Below are 13,965 nucleotides of genomic sequence, written 5' to 3'. Positions count from 1 at the left end.
TCCAAGAGAGTAAGCAGAAGCCATACTCTTCTATGACCTACCTTCAGAGTGACATACCTATTACTTCTGCCATATTGCATTGGTCACACAGACCAGCCATTGTACTAGCCTGGTAGTATGGGAGGGGGATACACAAGGATATTAATACCAGGAGGTGGGAATCAGTGGACCTGGCTACCATGTCATGTTTGGAGGAAATGTTGGGCTTTATTGACAGCCAACACAGGGAAGTTGGAAAGTTTCTGTTAATCTTACTCTTTGAAGGGCTTGATTTCCTAAATGAGGGTTAGAAAACATTGCACTTTACCGTTATTCAGAATGTTAAAGAAGGGACTTCGCTGGTGGTCCAGTGGCTAAGACTCTGTGCTCCTAGTGCAGGGGACCCAGGTTTGATCCCTGGTCAGGGAACTAGATCCCGCGTGCCACAACTAAGACTCGGCACAGCCAAATAAGTAAGTAAATAAATTAATTTTGAAAAAAAAATGTTAAATAGGGAGTGGACCTAAAAGTTCTGTTCTTATGGTTGGGTTTTCAACTGCGTGGGCTCACTAATCTGTCTCCCAGGTTGGTGCTTTTCTAGTTGTGTGATCTGAACATTCCTGGGAAGTTGAGTACTGTGGGGATGAGTAGGAGTGATGAGCCTTTGAGAATTTTTCAGGGAATAAACCATGACAGAGGGTCCTGAATTGGACTTCTTTACAGTGCTGTACTACAGGAATTTAGTCCTAGTTCAAGATACAGCCAAGTAGCATAGCCATATGGAAAAAAAGGCTTGAGTCAGATTTTTAAATGTATCGATAGGTATAGTTATCTTGCTAGAACATTGAGGAATGTAAAGTGAAGAGAATATGTAATCTGTTACTGGGGCAGAAGTTCTCACCTTTTCAATTTTCTAAAACAGTTCAGTAAAAAGTATCTAGAATCAAAGCCTACTCCAAGAATAACTGGGAGCATAAAGCTAATATGAATCAATCACTGCTTAAACAGGCTGGAATTTAAATCTCAAAGACTTACAGCCTGTTTTTTGTTGTTGTTGTTTTCTTGTTTGTTTTTTTTGCGGTACGCGGGCCTCTCACTGTTGTGGCCTCTCCCGTTGCGGAGCACAGGCTCCCGACACGCAGGCTCAGCAGCCATGTCTCACGGGCCCAGCCGCTCCGCGGCATGTGGGATCTTCCCAGACCGGGGCACGAACCCGTGTCCCCTGCATCGGCAGGCGGACTCTCAACCACTGCGCCACCAGGGAAGCCCCCCTATAGCCTGTTTTAATATTAATTTGTGATGGAAGCTTAAATCCAACATTTGGGAGAATAGTCTATTGTGCAGGGATATTTGGAGTGAGTGAACTTGGAATTAGTTATTCCTGATATACTGAAACTAATCTGCCACATAGCTGAATTTCGTCCCGATTTTTACTCTTATTTATTTACTGTCTTCAAGAACTCAAGACATCCTTGGGACTTCCCTGGTGGTGCAGTGGGTAAGACTCTGCGCTCCCAATGCAGGGGACCCAGGTTTGTTCCCTGGTCAGGGAATTAGATCCCATACGCATGCTGCAAGTAAGAGTTCACATGCTGCAACTAAGGAGCCCGCCCACCTGCCGCTACTAACACCTGGTGCAACCAAATAAATAAATATTTTAAAAAACCCTCAAGACATCCTTTTATAAAGGAATCTAAGTAGTATAAATTAAATCACGTTAAATGGCTGTACCCTCAAGAAGATAACTGATTATAATGTTTTTCTTTGTTTCCTTGACCAAACTTCGTTAGTTCGTCTTTTAGAAACTGTACTTACTGGCAATATCAAAAGTTCTCTGTAAAGATTTGAACAATCTTAAATCCTATTTGTCACTAGTAATCTCTGTACTAAAGTGAAAACTGTATACTAAAAACAGGCACCACAAGTATAACTGCTTATGCAGATGAAATTTGAATACACAACTTGAAATAATTAGTATATAGAGCAGTAAAATCTGGTAAGATGAAGGCTTTCTTATAGCAGTCTAAAAGTAGTTTAATGACTTTCTTTATCCTTACCATCTTCCAATGTGAGAAAGTTATCTGCCTTTCGCTGGTGTAAATGTTGAAAACTTTTTGCAAATTTATTGAACACCTACTATTCTAAGCTTTAGGGATATGTCAATGAACTAGGCAGATAAAAATCATAGTCTCTTTAAAGGGAAGTAAAATTCTAATTAATTTGCATAGAATTCATGTCTAAGTAGAGGCCAGCTTCTTTACTAAAATAACAACCAGAGCCTCCAAGGACCTTGACTTTACCTTAACTTTGGAAGGAGCTTGGTGGAGAGGAATATTCTTTATGCTGACTTGCTGTCTTTAACATTGGTTTGAGTATAAACAAAAAGCCTAATTCCCATAGAAGAACTGAGACTAAAAATATGAAAGGGAGTGCAAAAGGGATACAAATTCAGAATTTATACAACAGAAACCATCTAAGTTACATTTTGTAGAGTTTCTGCTTGTCCCCCAGTTCTCAGCCTATCCCATTCTAAACTGCCTTGAGGAAGCTACAATTTAGAAACAGCAGACTAAGCTCAACTGGCACCTTAGCTGGAGATTATACTATTAGCCAAATTAAGAATGACCTTCCACAAAATGTGACCTTTTGCCTCAAAATCCAAAGAAAACTTCTACCTCCGTAGGTCTTCCTTCATCATTGGTTTCTCTTCTCTAACAAATTTCTTCTGATGACAGACACTAGGAAAGACTACCTATTAGGGACTTGATTCAATTCATTTGTTTTACGTAGAAGTAAATCTATATGACCTTTGTTCATACTGTTCAGGTTTCATCAGACGTCTTATTTAGTTGCTTATAGTTGAAACACTGATAACTCTTGCAATTTTTAAAAAATTTTCTTTTTTGTCTGCGTTGGGTCTTCGTTGCTGTGTGCGGGCTGTCTCTAGTTTCAGCGAGCGGGGGCTACTCCTCGTTGTAGTGCGTGGGCTTCTCATTGCAGTGGCTTCTCTTTTTGCGGAGCCTGGGCTCTTGGCGCATGGGCCCAGTAGTTGTGGCTTGCAGGCTCTAGAGTGCAGGCTCAATAGTTGTGGCGCACGGGCTTAGTTGCTCCATGGTATGTGGGATCTTCCCAGACCAGGGCTCGAACCTGTGTCCCCTGCATTGACAGGTGGATTCTTAACCACTAAGCCACCAGGGAAGCCCACTCCTGCAATTTTAACTGCAACTACCGTATACTAAAAGCTTCCCCTTCTCTTGTAAAACCCTCTTTCCCTACATAAGATTGTCTAGTGTCTCTTCACTCCAAATTGAAATCCAGCTAGTAATATGTAACCTGGGGCAAATTTAGAGCATGGTTTCTGGACTACTGCCAGTCCTTAAAGTTTTTTTTTTTTTTTTAAATGTTCTTGTAACTTGTGGGACTTAGTACAGAGATAAGGTCAAAGAATGTACCCACAATGGTTCAGGCACTGACGATACAACAGTGAAAAAGATAGGCATAGACCTGCCCTGGTGATCTTAACAGGGAACAACATTACATTATTTCAGTTGCCATGAGGTACTGTGTTGGAGTGGTAGGTATAATACATTTTACAGAATTTTGGAGAAAACATTTCAGTCAATTTTTACTTTGGTTCTCAATACAAAATGAATAATTGTTAATGTTTTTATACCTAAGAGTGGGGGGGAAAAAGAGAGATGAATGATCATTGTAAAACTTTGGAATTGAAAAGCCCAAGTTATCTCAGCATTTCAATACAGAACCAACTAAGTTTAATAAAAGCTAGACACAAGTATCAGGAGCATACTGTCAGCGCTCACCAGCTAGATAATGGGAAACTAACCCATTCACAGTGATCACAGAGGAGAGAGACTAACTTAGTAAAAGCTATAGTTTATACAAAATATGAAGTTCCTTTGAAACTGAATGAATTAATGGAAGAGATAAAGTGATATACCACATTCGTGGATGTGAAGAATATAAAATGCCTGTAAAAATGTCTGAAAGAGTGAAGTTTAAAAAAATTCTAATAGGCATATCCTCCAGGAAAGTTACAAAAATCATAGTTTTAAAAATATGGTCAGATTTAACAGTTACAAATAATTGTATTAGAAAGGGGACTGCAAAATTTTGCATTAACACAGTTTTTCTGTCTAAAGAGCTCATACCTAAGAAAAACATTGAGATCTTTTGATGGTGAAAGGACATAATTCACAAAGGAAATACAATTAATGGAAAAGGAAACTCTAATAAGGCAGCTTACAAAAGTATGTCCTTATTTTTGCCTAAATGATGAGAATTTGAAAATACGTGCATCCTCAGGGCCTAACCCCACTGTCTGGCACTGAATTCATTCATTACTATAACACTTACTGAAAGATTACCATGTGGCAGGCACTTTGATCGATGCTCTCACTGAATTCACACAACAGTCTTTTGTGGTAGGAACTTTCATTAGCTCCATTTTACAGTTTCAGAAACAGGCTTAGAAAAGGTAACTTTCTCAAGGTCACAGTTAGTTAAGGGGCTGAGCTCTATAATGCTCACAATAAATATGATAAAATATGGTATCTCAGTATTACCCAGCTTTTAAAAACTAACAATATGATTAAAGTGGAAGAAGGCAAGGTATAAAATGTACACAACAAAGAATAGATGAGACAAATAGAAAACAAATGGCAAGATGGAAACTTCAAATACAACCATATTGATCCTTATATTGAATGTAAATAGTCCAAACACACCAATTAAAAGGCAGAGATTTTTCATACTGAATTAAACAAAACAACATGCTACCTATAAGAAACCCACTTTAAATACAAGTGAACCAGAAGAGGGGTAGAAAAGATACACCATGTAAACAAAAATGAAAGGGAAGTTGGAGTGGCTAAATTAATACCAAAGTAGATTTTGGAACAAAATATATTTCCAGGGATAAAAGAGGGATATTTATGATAAAGGAATCCACCAAGAGAATATAATCTTAAATGAATATGAACCTAATAATAGACAACTGACAAGAGAAATAGACAAATCTTCTGTTATAGAGATTTTGAACTCTTGGTAAGTATGTCACAATATATTAAAGAGGATTGATACTATGCAAACCACATCCTTTAACCACACCAGAACTAAACAAGAAATCAGTAAATCTGGAAAATCCCCCAAATATTTGGAAATTAAGCAACATTCTTCTAAATACTCATGTGTCTAAAAAGGAATTGCAAGAGAAGTTAGAAAAAAATTGAATAGAAGGAAACAAAATATGTCAAAGCTGTAGGATTAAATGCTTAAAAGATAATTTATAGCATTAAGTGTGTATATGAGATCTGTTTTTCTTCCTTGAAGTATAGTTGATTTAGAATATTGTGTTTCAGGTGCACAGCAGTAATTCAGTTATTTATTTCAGATTATTTTCTATTATAGTTTATTACAAGATATTGAATCTAGTTACTTGTGCTATATGGTAATCTTTGTTGCTTGTATATGAGATCTTGAATCAAAGATCTAAGATTTTACCTTAAGAAACTAGAAAAAGAGCCAGTTAAACCTAAAGTAGACTGAAGGAAGGAAATAATAAAGAGCAGAAAGCCATCAAATTGAAAACAGTAAGAGTAGGAAAATTAAATGAAACTAAAAGCTACTTCTTCGAAAAACTAAAATTGATAGACCTCTCTTCTAGCCAGACTGACCACTCCCCCCGACCCCCTACACAGAAGACACAAATTACCAACATCAGCAAAGAAAGAGAGGACATCACTACAGAACTTACAATAAAAAGATAATAAAGGAATATTGCAAACCACTTTATTCAATAAATTCAACAAATAACATGGACAAATTTTTTTGAAAGACACAAGTCACTCATGTCACCCAAAAAGAAGAGTTTGGCAGTTCTTCAGAAGGTTGAACATATGACTCAGCAGTTCCACTCTTAGGTATGTAAGTATATAATTTCAAGAGAAATTAAAACATGTCCACACAAAAACTTGTACATGAGTGTTCATAGCAGTGTTATTCATCATAGCCAAAGAGTGGATGCAACCCAAATGTTCATTAACTGATGAATGGATAAACAAAATGTTTCATATGCATATAATGGAATATTATTGAACCATAATGGGTGAATTTTAAGTATGTGAATTATATCTCAATAAAGCTGATACCAAAAGAAAAAAGCCAAATATTAGAAAAAAATAAAGAATAGGTAACTTGAATAGCCTTATATGTATGAAAGAAATTGAATTTGTAGTAAAAATCCTTCCTGCAAAGAAAATTCCAGGCCCAAATGGCTTCTCTTGTGAATTCTAAAAGATATTTAAGGAAGAAATAATACCAATTCTACATTCTTCAAGAAATAGTAGAAAAAAGAATATTGCCTAACTCATGTTATGAGAACAGCATTCTACTAGTACCAAAACCAGACAAAGACATTACAAGAAAACAGTAGACCAATATCCCTCTTGATTATCTCAGTAGATGCAGAAAAATTCAGTACTCATTCACGATAAAAACTTTCAATGACAAAGGAATAAAAAGAAAATTAACTTGGAAAAGGTATCTGTAAAAACCCTACAGCTGCCATCATACTTAATAGTGAAAAACTGGATGCTTTATGTGTGAGATTGTGAAAAAGGCAAGGATGACTGCTCTCACCACTTCTATATAATATTGCCCTGGAAGCCCTAGCCAGTCCAGTAAGACAAGAAAAAGAAATAATAAGCCTGTATGTAGATTGGATAGAAAGAAATAAATTGTCTTTATTTACAGATGATACGATGTAGTAGAAAATGCTAAGATAACTTAAAAGAAATACTAGGACTAATAAGTGAGCGTAACAAGTCCACAAGATACAAATATCAATCGTATATCCAGCTATTAAAATTAGAAATTTAATAACATTTACAATAGCATAAACATATGATAGAGATAAATTTAGCAAAATATATGCAAGACCTGTATACATAAAGCTATAAAACACTCCTCAGAGAAAAATTTAAAAGACCCAAATAAATGGAGAGAACACATTCATGAATCCAAAGACTCAATATTAAGTTGTAATTTCTTCCCAAATTGAATTATAAATCCCACTCAAAATTTTAGCAGGCTTTTTTTTTTCTTCTTGACAAGCTTAGGTCTATATGGAAATGCGAAAGACCTAGAATAGTTAAGACAATTTTTTAAAGAACAAGAAAATTGGAGGACTTATATACACTACCTGACTTCAAGACTTACAAAGCTGCAGTGAATTAAAAAAAGAAAAAACTGCAGTGATTAAAACTGTGGTATTGGTGTCAAGATCAATAAATAGATCAATGGAACAGAATAGAGTCCAGAAATAACAACCACACATATATGGTCAACTGATTTTTGCCCAAGGTACAAAGACATCTCAGTGGAAGAAGGATGGTTGTTACAGTTGGTGCTTGAGTACTTCCCTGGTGGTCCAGTGGTTAGGACTCCATGTTTCCATTGCAGGGGGCACAGGTTGTGTTCAATAACTGGTTGGGGAAGTTCCACATGCTGTGCTGTGCAGCCAGAAAGAAAAACAAAAAACCCACAATTGGTGCTTGAAAAACTGGACTTCCCGATACAAAAGAATTTTTCATCCATAGTTCTGTGATATACAGCAATTTAAAATGCACCGTGGATCTAAATATAAAACATGAAACTATAATACTTCTAGAAGAAAAATAGAAATATCTGTGTGACTTTGTGTTAGTCAAAGATTTCTTAGATATGACCCCATAAGCATAATTCATAAAAGCCATAATTGATAAATTGGACTTAAAATTAAGAACAACTATTTGAAAAACAGGAGAATGAAAAGACAACCCAGAACTGGGAGAATATATTGTATATCATACATCTGATAAAGGCTATGTAGTCAGAATCCATAAAGAACTCTTAAAACCCCATAAATAACAAATGACCCAATAAAAATGGGCAAAAGCTTTAAACAGAACTTCATAAAAGATATACAAATGGCTAATAAGTACATGAAAAATGCTCAGTATCATTAGTCATTATGGAAATGCAAATTAAGGTCACAAGGAAATACCTCTATACACCTATTAGAATGACTAAAATTTTAAAAGATTGACCATATTAAATGTTGATAAGGCTATGGTACAATTCAGATCCTCAGAGTCTACTAGTGAAAATATAAAATAGTATAACAACTTTGGGAAACAATATGGCAGTTGTTTAAAAAATGTACACTTAGCACCTGACTCAGCCATTCCACTGGATATTTACCAAATTGTTACCCAAGGAAAATGAAAGCAAATGTCCATGCAAAAATTTATACACAAATGTTCTAGCATCTTTATTTGTAATAGTCAAAAATTGCAAACAATCTAACTGTCCACCAACGTGAATATATATGATATATCCATATGATGGAATACTACTTAGCAACAAAAGCTAATGAATTATTGATACAACAAAGTGGATGAACCTCTCCCTCCCCCCCCATGCTGAATGAAAGAAGATAGACAAAAAAAAAGTATAAACAGAAAGATTCCATTTATTTACAATTCTAGAAAATGAAACGAATGTAGTGACAGAAAGCAGATTAGTGGTTGCCTGGAGAACAGGATGAGGGCAAGAGGAAGGAGTGAATAAGGAGGATGAGGAAAACTGAGGGCAGGCTAGATATGTTCATTTTTTATTGTGGAGATGGTTTCACAGGTGCTTACAAACTTCAAAACCTGCCATGTTGTACATTTTAAATATGTTCAGTTTATTGAAGATTCCTTAAAAAAGCGATCTTGGTTTTGTCCCCCTCCCCCCCAGGATACTAGGTGAAAATATTTGCGCAACATATATCTGAGAAAGAACTTTTATCCAGAGGGTACAAAGAGCTTTTACAACTCAATAACTAGACAAGCATCCTGCTTTTAAAATGGGCTAAAGATTTGAACACTTTACCAAATAAGATGTGTATCTGTCCAATAAACAAGGAACATATGCTCAACACCAGTAGTAATTAGTGAAGTGCAAATTAAAATCACGAGAGACCACTTCACACTCACCATAGGGCTACAATGAAAAGGACTGACCGTATCAAAGGTTGGCGATGTGGAGTACCTGGAATCCGCATATATTGCTGTTGACAATGCGAAATACTACAACCATCCTGGAAAACAATTGACCGTTCGCTTGTACCGCTGCCATTCATTTCCGAAAGCTTCTAAAAAGAACACGCAAGCTTGGAGCCTCTCTAGTCCTCCACGCATCTGGGGATAGGGGCCCAGCGTGAGCCCCCCGCGGGCCTGGCATCCTGCGACGCGGGGCGCCCGGAGGTTGGGTAGAAGAAGGGCGTGCGCACCCCCATTCTCGTGCCCCACCTGGCTCCGCACGCAGGGGTCCCCTGCGAGGAGGCACACTCTGCGCGGCCCCCTCTTCTGGGAGCAGGGAGGTGTTGGGTAGAGTAGAGCCCAGAGAGCCCCTCCGTCCCCTAGTCTTTCATCCCCAGGAACAGGAAAAAAGAGGTGTCAGGAAATGAAACTGGGGAGGCAAGCAAGGGGCTTGTAAGTCATGCAGAGAGTCTTTTAGAGCCACTGAAGGATCTTAAGTACGTGGGTGAAAATCATATTTACTCCAGCGGTGTGAAAAATGGATTTGGCCTAGAGGCAGGGAGACCAGTTTCACTTGGCCACCATATTTTATTATCAGTGTAGGTACTATAAGCACATGTCAGCTAGCCGGGAATTGGACTGGTGCGATATTCTGATGTCATCCTCTCATCTAGAGCCGTAAACCAACGTTGAATAGGCAAAGTCAACGAAGAGATCTATGATTGGGACTTGGGTTTCAGTCGGGAATGAGGATTAAATTAAAAAGCAAACATTCAGACCTTTCTGTTGTTGTTGTTGTTGTTGTTAATTTTTTATTGAAGTATGGCTGATTTACAATGTTTTCCATTATAGCTTATTACAAGATATTGAATATGGTTCCCTGTAGTATACAGTAGGTCCTCGTTGTTTTTTTATATAGTTTGTATCTGTTAATCCCAATTTACCACCCCCACCTTTTATCAAATAGAAATTTAACATTTCTACACTGTGCCAGAAAGGTATTCATGTATGTTTTCAATGGTGGTCCAAAGAAACTCTTAACAACTGTTTTCTGAACTGTCAAAACTATTTGTGTTATTTTACTTTAGGCTCGATGCATTGCACTTCCTTGGAAAATCATACATACCCGAGATACGATGTTTATTAACCAGAATAATTTTTAACAAGAATACCTTATATTCTGATCACAATGGAAATTATTTCCTACAGCTGGACATACTAACTAATACTATACAATTTCAGGCGCTATATTAGCATTACTATTAGGCTCTGAATCCTAGGGTCTTATCTGCAGCTTTGATTTGGGTATGCTAAATGCATTCAGAGGCTAGAACTTTATATGCTGAGATGCAAGAGTTAAAGAAAATTTCCAGGCTGTTTATCATGCCATAGTTTACAAGTAACACTAAAGGCCTTCTGTTTCATCATAGCTTTTAAACTGCTGTACAAACATAAGGTGTGGTTACTGTTTAACTTTTACACCTTTTCCCAATACAAGGTCAGCTTCCTCTGTACACAGGCTCAAGTAATTCCCACTATGCCATGCCCTGTGTGCACCTTCTGGAAGTTGCCTGGTCTAGCCCCTGGACATGTAAGATCTGGGACATTTCCGAACCTGGTGGTGGAAGCGCTTGGAAATCTTTCATCACCACTAGGTGGAGGACACCTGTTTCAGGGGAGGAGGGGTTACGAAATAGGAAGTAAAACCAGGAAAAGGGAGTTGTGACCACGGTTCTAGGGCCCCAAACCCATCTTGGAATTAGCGGACCCTCAGGTCTCCATGCCATCACCCGCGGCTCTGTACCTCCCAGATCTAGGTCTATAAGAACCCAAGCTTGAAGTTCCAAATCCCATCCCCGAATGTCACATATTCGCTTCCCCCAGCTAGGAGGCCCCCAGGACATTTCTGAACACTGTCATCTCCAGTTCGCAGGAATCCGCCTTTGTGGCTAATGAAAAATGACAGATGACCACAGCCAACAAATCTGAGCAGCGTCAGGTCGGCAACGATCTTCCAGTGAAATGGCAGCCGGAGACGTCTGCAATCTCTTTTTTCTTCCCCACCTCCTGTGTTACAGAGGCATCATCCCGCCTTCCTGCCCTCTAGGCTAAAAGGATCTCTCTAATCGTTTCTGAAAGCCTTCCGTGCCCTCCTCCTTTCCAGTTTTTCCACTTCCAAACTCCTACCGAAGACGTGTGAAGCAGAACAGAGACCATGATACAAAGAAGTTTCTTAAAACACCTCCTTTTCTAGGTTCTCAAGGCGTCCCCTTTAACGAACCAGGCCCACCTCTTTCCCATTCACCTACTGGCTTTCCGTCCTGCCCATCACTCTACCTTTAAGAATATTTCCTGTTCCTTCAACCCAACTTGCACACCTCCGCCCCCCGGCCCTCCTCATTGGGCCGCCAGAGGCCCGTTCACTCTTCACTTTTCCCTCCACCTCCTCCCGCCCTCTAGCAGAGCGCAACGGCGTCTCGGGTTCTGATCGGCTACCACGGCAGCCTCCCCGGGATCGGATTGGTGCCATGAGTGGCAGAGGCGGGACCGCGGTGCACCCAGGATAGGCTGTTAGCTAGCCGAGCGGCGGCCGCGGGAGGGGCGGGGGGAGGGGTCCGGAGGGGCGGGGGGAGGGGGGCTGGGAAAGTTGAGGCCGTGCTGCCGCCGGGTCTCCGGCCTTGAAGGCTCGGGCTCGCAGCTGCGGCAGTGGCCGCAGGAAGAGGCGGCGGGGGCGGGGGGAGAGGAGGGCCTGGGCCCGCGCTCCCCCAGCCCCAGAGGAGCAAGCGGCGGCCGCAGACTGAGAGATTCGCCCGGGCGGTCGGACAACCCTGTGGAACCCGCTTGGGATCATGACCCAGGCTGGGGTCGCCGCCGCCGCCGCGGCCGAGCCCACGCAGCCCCGGGGTGAGTGACTGCTGGAGGGGGCCGCTGACAGCCGGGGCGGGGGGCGGGGGCCGGGGCTGCGGGGGCGGCTCCGGGGGGCGGCTCCGGGCTCTGCTCCACCCACCCCTTCCCCGCTCCCGGAGGCGAGGGCTGCGCAAAGTGTGTCTTCCTCCTGGGGACCCCTGCGTGCGGAGCCTAGTGGGGCGCGAGCGCCGAAGGTGCGCGCACCCCTCTTCTCCCCGACCTCCCGGCGCCCGCGTCCCCTGGTGCCAGGCCCGTGGGGGGATCGCGCTGCGTACCGACCCCCGACATGCGCGCGGGGCGAGAAGGGCTCCACGCTGCCCCGAGTGCATAAAGAGCTGGGCATTCAGGTTCATACCGGATGGCCTTTGCCCGCCTCCTTCACCTTTTCCTGTTTCCTTCATTCCCTCTTCTTTCCTTGCCCTCCGATTTTCCTTCGGACCCACTGGTCAGACTCCTGTGACTTGCTTTTTAACTCTGACACCTGTGTCGGAGAGTTAGGCTTGCGTCTTCTTTTTAGAAGCCTTTCTTTTCCTTTCTGAATAGGAACGATTCTCCCATACCCGCTGGCCCCTTCCCCCTCCCCCCACTACGGTTACAGTGGGATATGGTCCTTCGAATTTATTAACTTTATCTGGAGGTAAGAGAATGCATAAACCTATATGTGGGATCCCAGCTGATGACTTCCAGCTTACGTTCTCATGCTGTTTTTACTATTAAGTAGATATATTGACCTAACACCACACAAAACTAGACAGTTGTGGGTAGCTTAAGTTTGCGGAAAAAAGAGAGTTGCTTACTTATCAAAGTACAGATTTCTTGAATAAACCCTTCCGCGAGTAACAGATTCTGAAGCATATTTGTACCTTTGCTTTTTCTTAAAAAGCAATCAAACAAGCAAACCTGCTTTTTGAAGGATCAACAGGCTGTCATGCACTCTAATCACTTTGATGACTTTTTCCTCCTACACAGGACGCGTGTTTAATGTAGTACAGAGTTGCTGTATGGGATACATTTGGTGTTTCCCTTTATTTGTGAAGTACGTTAAAAGTAATTGTTACAAAATAAGCAAAATACTTTGTAATCATTGCACTAATGAAACCAGGAACAGTATCCTGTCTCAGGAACAGTGTAAAGAAGAACTTAATCTCACGTTTTTCTCTAATCTAAGCAGTATGACTTTTTTATACATAGGTATTACATTCTCTCTATATTTAAAAAAGAAGTTTTATAAAATCCAGATATGCATGCAGCCTAGAACATTCTTTGGAATAAAAGCACCTCATTGCAGGGATTCAAGGGCAGCATAGGATTGAAATGCTATAAATAATATTCCATGAATTTTATTTCATGGAAATAAAATTCTAAAGTTGCAGACTGTGCAGTCAGTGAAATAGGCAGGTAAGAGAAATTGATCTGCTGTTTTCCTATTTTCAGACCTTAGCATTGTCAACAAGGGAAAAGAAACATAAGAAAACTGAGAATGTTTAACTCAAGTTAGGAGATAGGCTTCAACAGGCAATCAACTCAAAATTGTTGCTTATAAACAGAGACTGAATCAAGCTTGGGTCTTAACCATATCTTTCATGTCTTACCTTTTTATCCTCTAACCCAGTGGTTCTCAGTCTGGACTATACAGTAGAATCATCTTATGTACTTTTACATTTTAATGCCCAGACTGCTTGCCCCAGAGAGTCTCTTACTTTTGATGTGGGGTTAACCTCAGCTGTAGGTGTAGTTTTTAAAGCTCCCCAGGTGTTTCAATTCAGCAGTCAGGGTTGAGAACTACTATGTGTCTAGAGCAACGTCCAATCCACTAGGCTTGCCTTCCAGGCTCTTCTAAATTAGGCCTTCACTCATGTGTCCAGCTTTCCCCCCGCTACTTCCCAGCATGAGCCTCCTTGTGGTCCCACAGATATGCAGTTCAGATCCCTGCTTTTGTTAATGACATTGGTCTTTCTCAGCATATGGATGCCCCTCCCTGTGCGCCCTCTCCCCA

The 13,965-nt window shown here is 40.6% G+C and overlaps 1 protein-coding gene across 2 annotated transcripts in view; it reads left to right on the top strand.

Moving 5' to 3' along the window:
* Positions 1-11,708: 11,708 nt before the first annotated feature.
* USF3 (upstream transcription factor family member 3) overlaps positions 11,709-13,965 on the top strand; it is a 43,933-nt gene continuing 41,676 nt past the window's right edge. The window contains exon 1 of one of the 2 annotated variants that reach the window (XM_027104955.1): positions 11,709-11,966. The gene's annotated coding sequence lies outside the window, so the exon portion shown is untranslated. The remainder of the gene's footprint in view (positions 11,967-13,965) is intronic. The other variant, XM_027104938.1, reaches the window with a different exon arrangement.

The sequence above is a fragment of the Aethalodelphis obliquidens genome, unplaced genomic scaffold (genome assembly GCF_003676395.1).
Source record: "Aethalodelphis obliquidens isolate GAN/ISIS:26980383/991018 unplaced genomic scaffold, ASM367639v1 scaffold1, whole genome shotgun sequence".
Lineage (NCBI taxonomy): Eukaryota > Metazoa > Chordata > Mammalia > Artiodactyla > Delphinidae > Aethalodelphis > Aethalodelphis obliquidens.
Note: the sequence above shows the minus strand (reverse complement) of the source record. Positions and strands in the feature narration are given on the sequence as shown.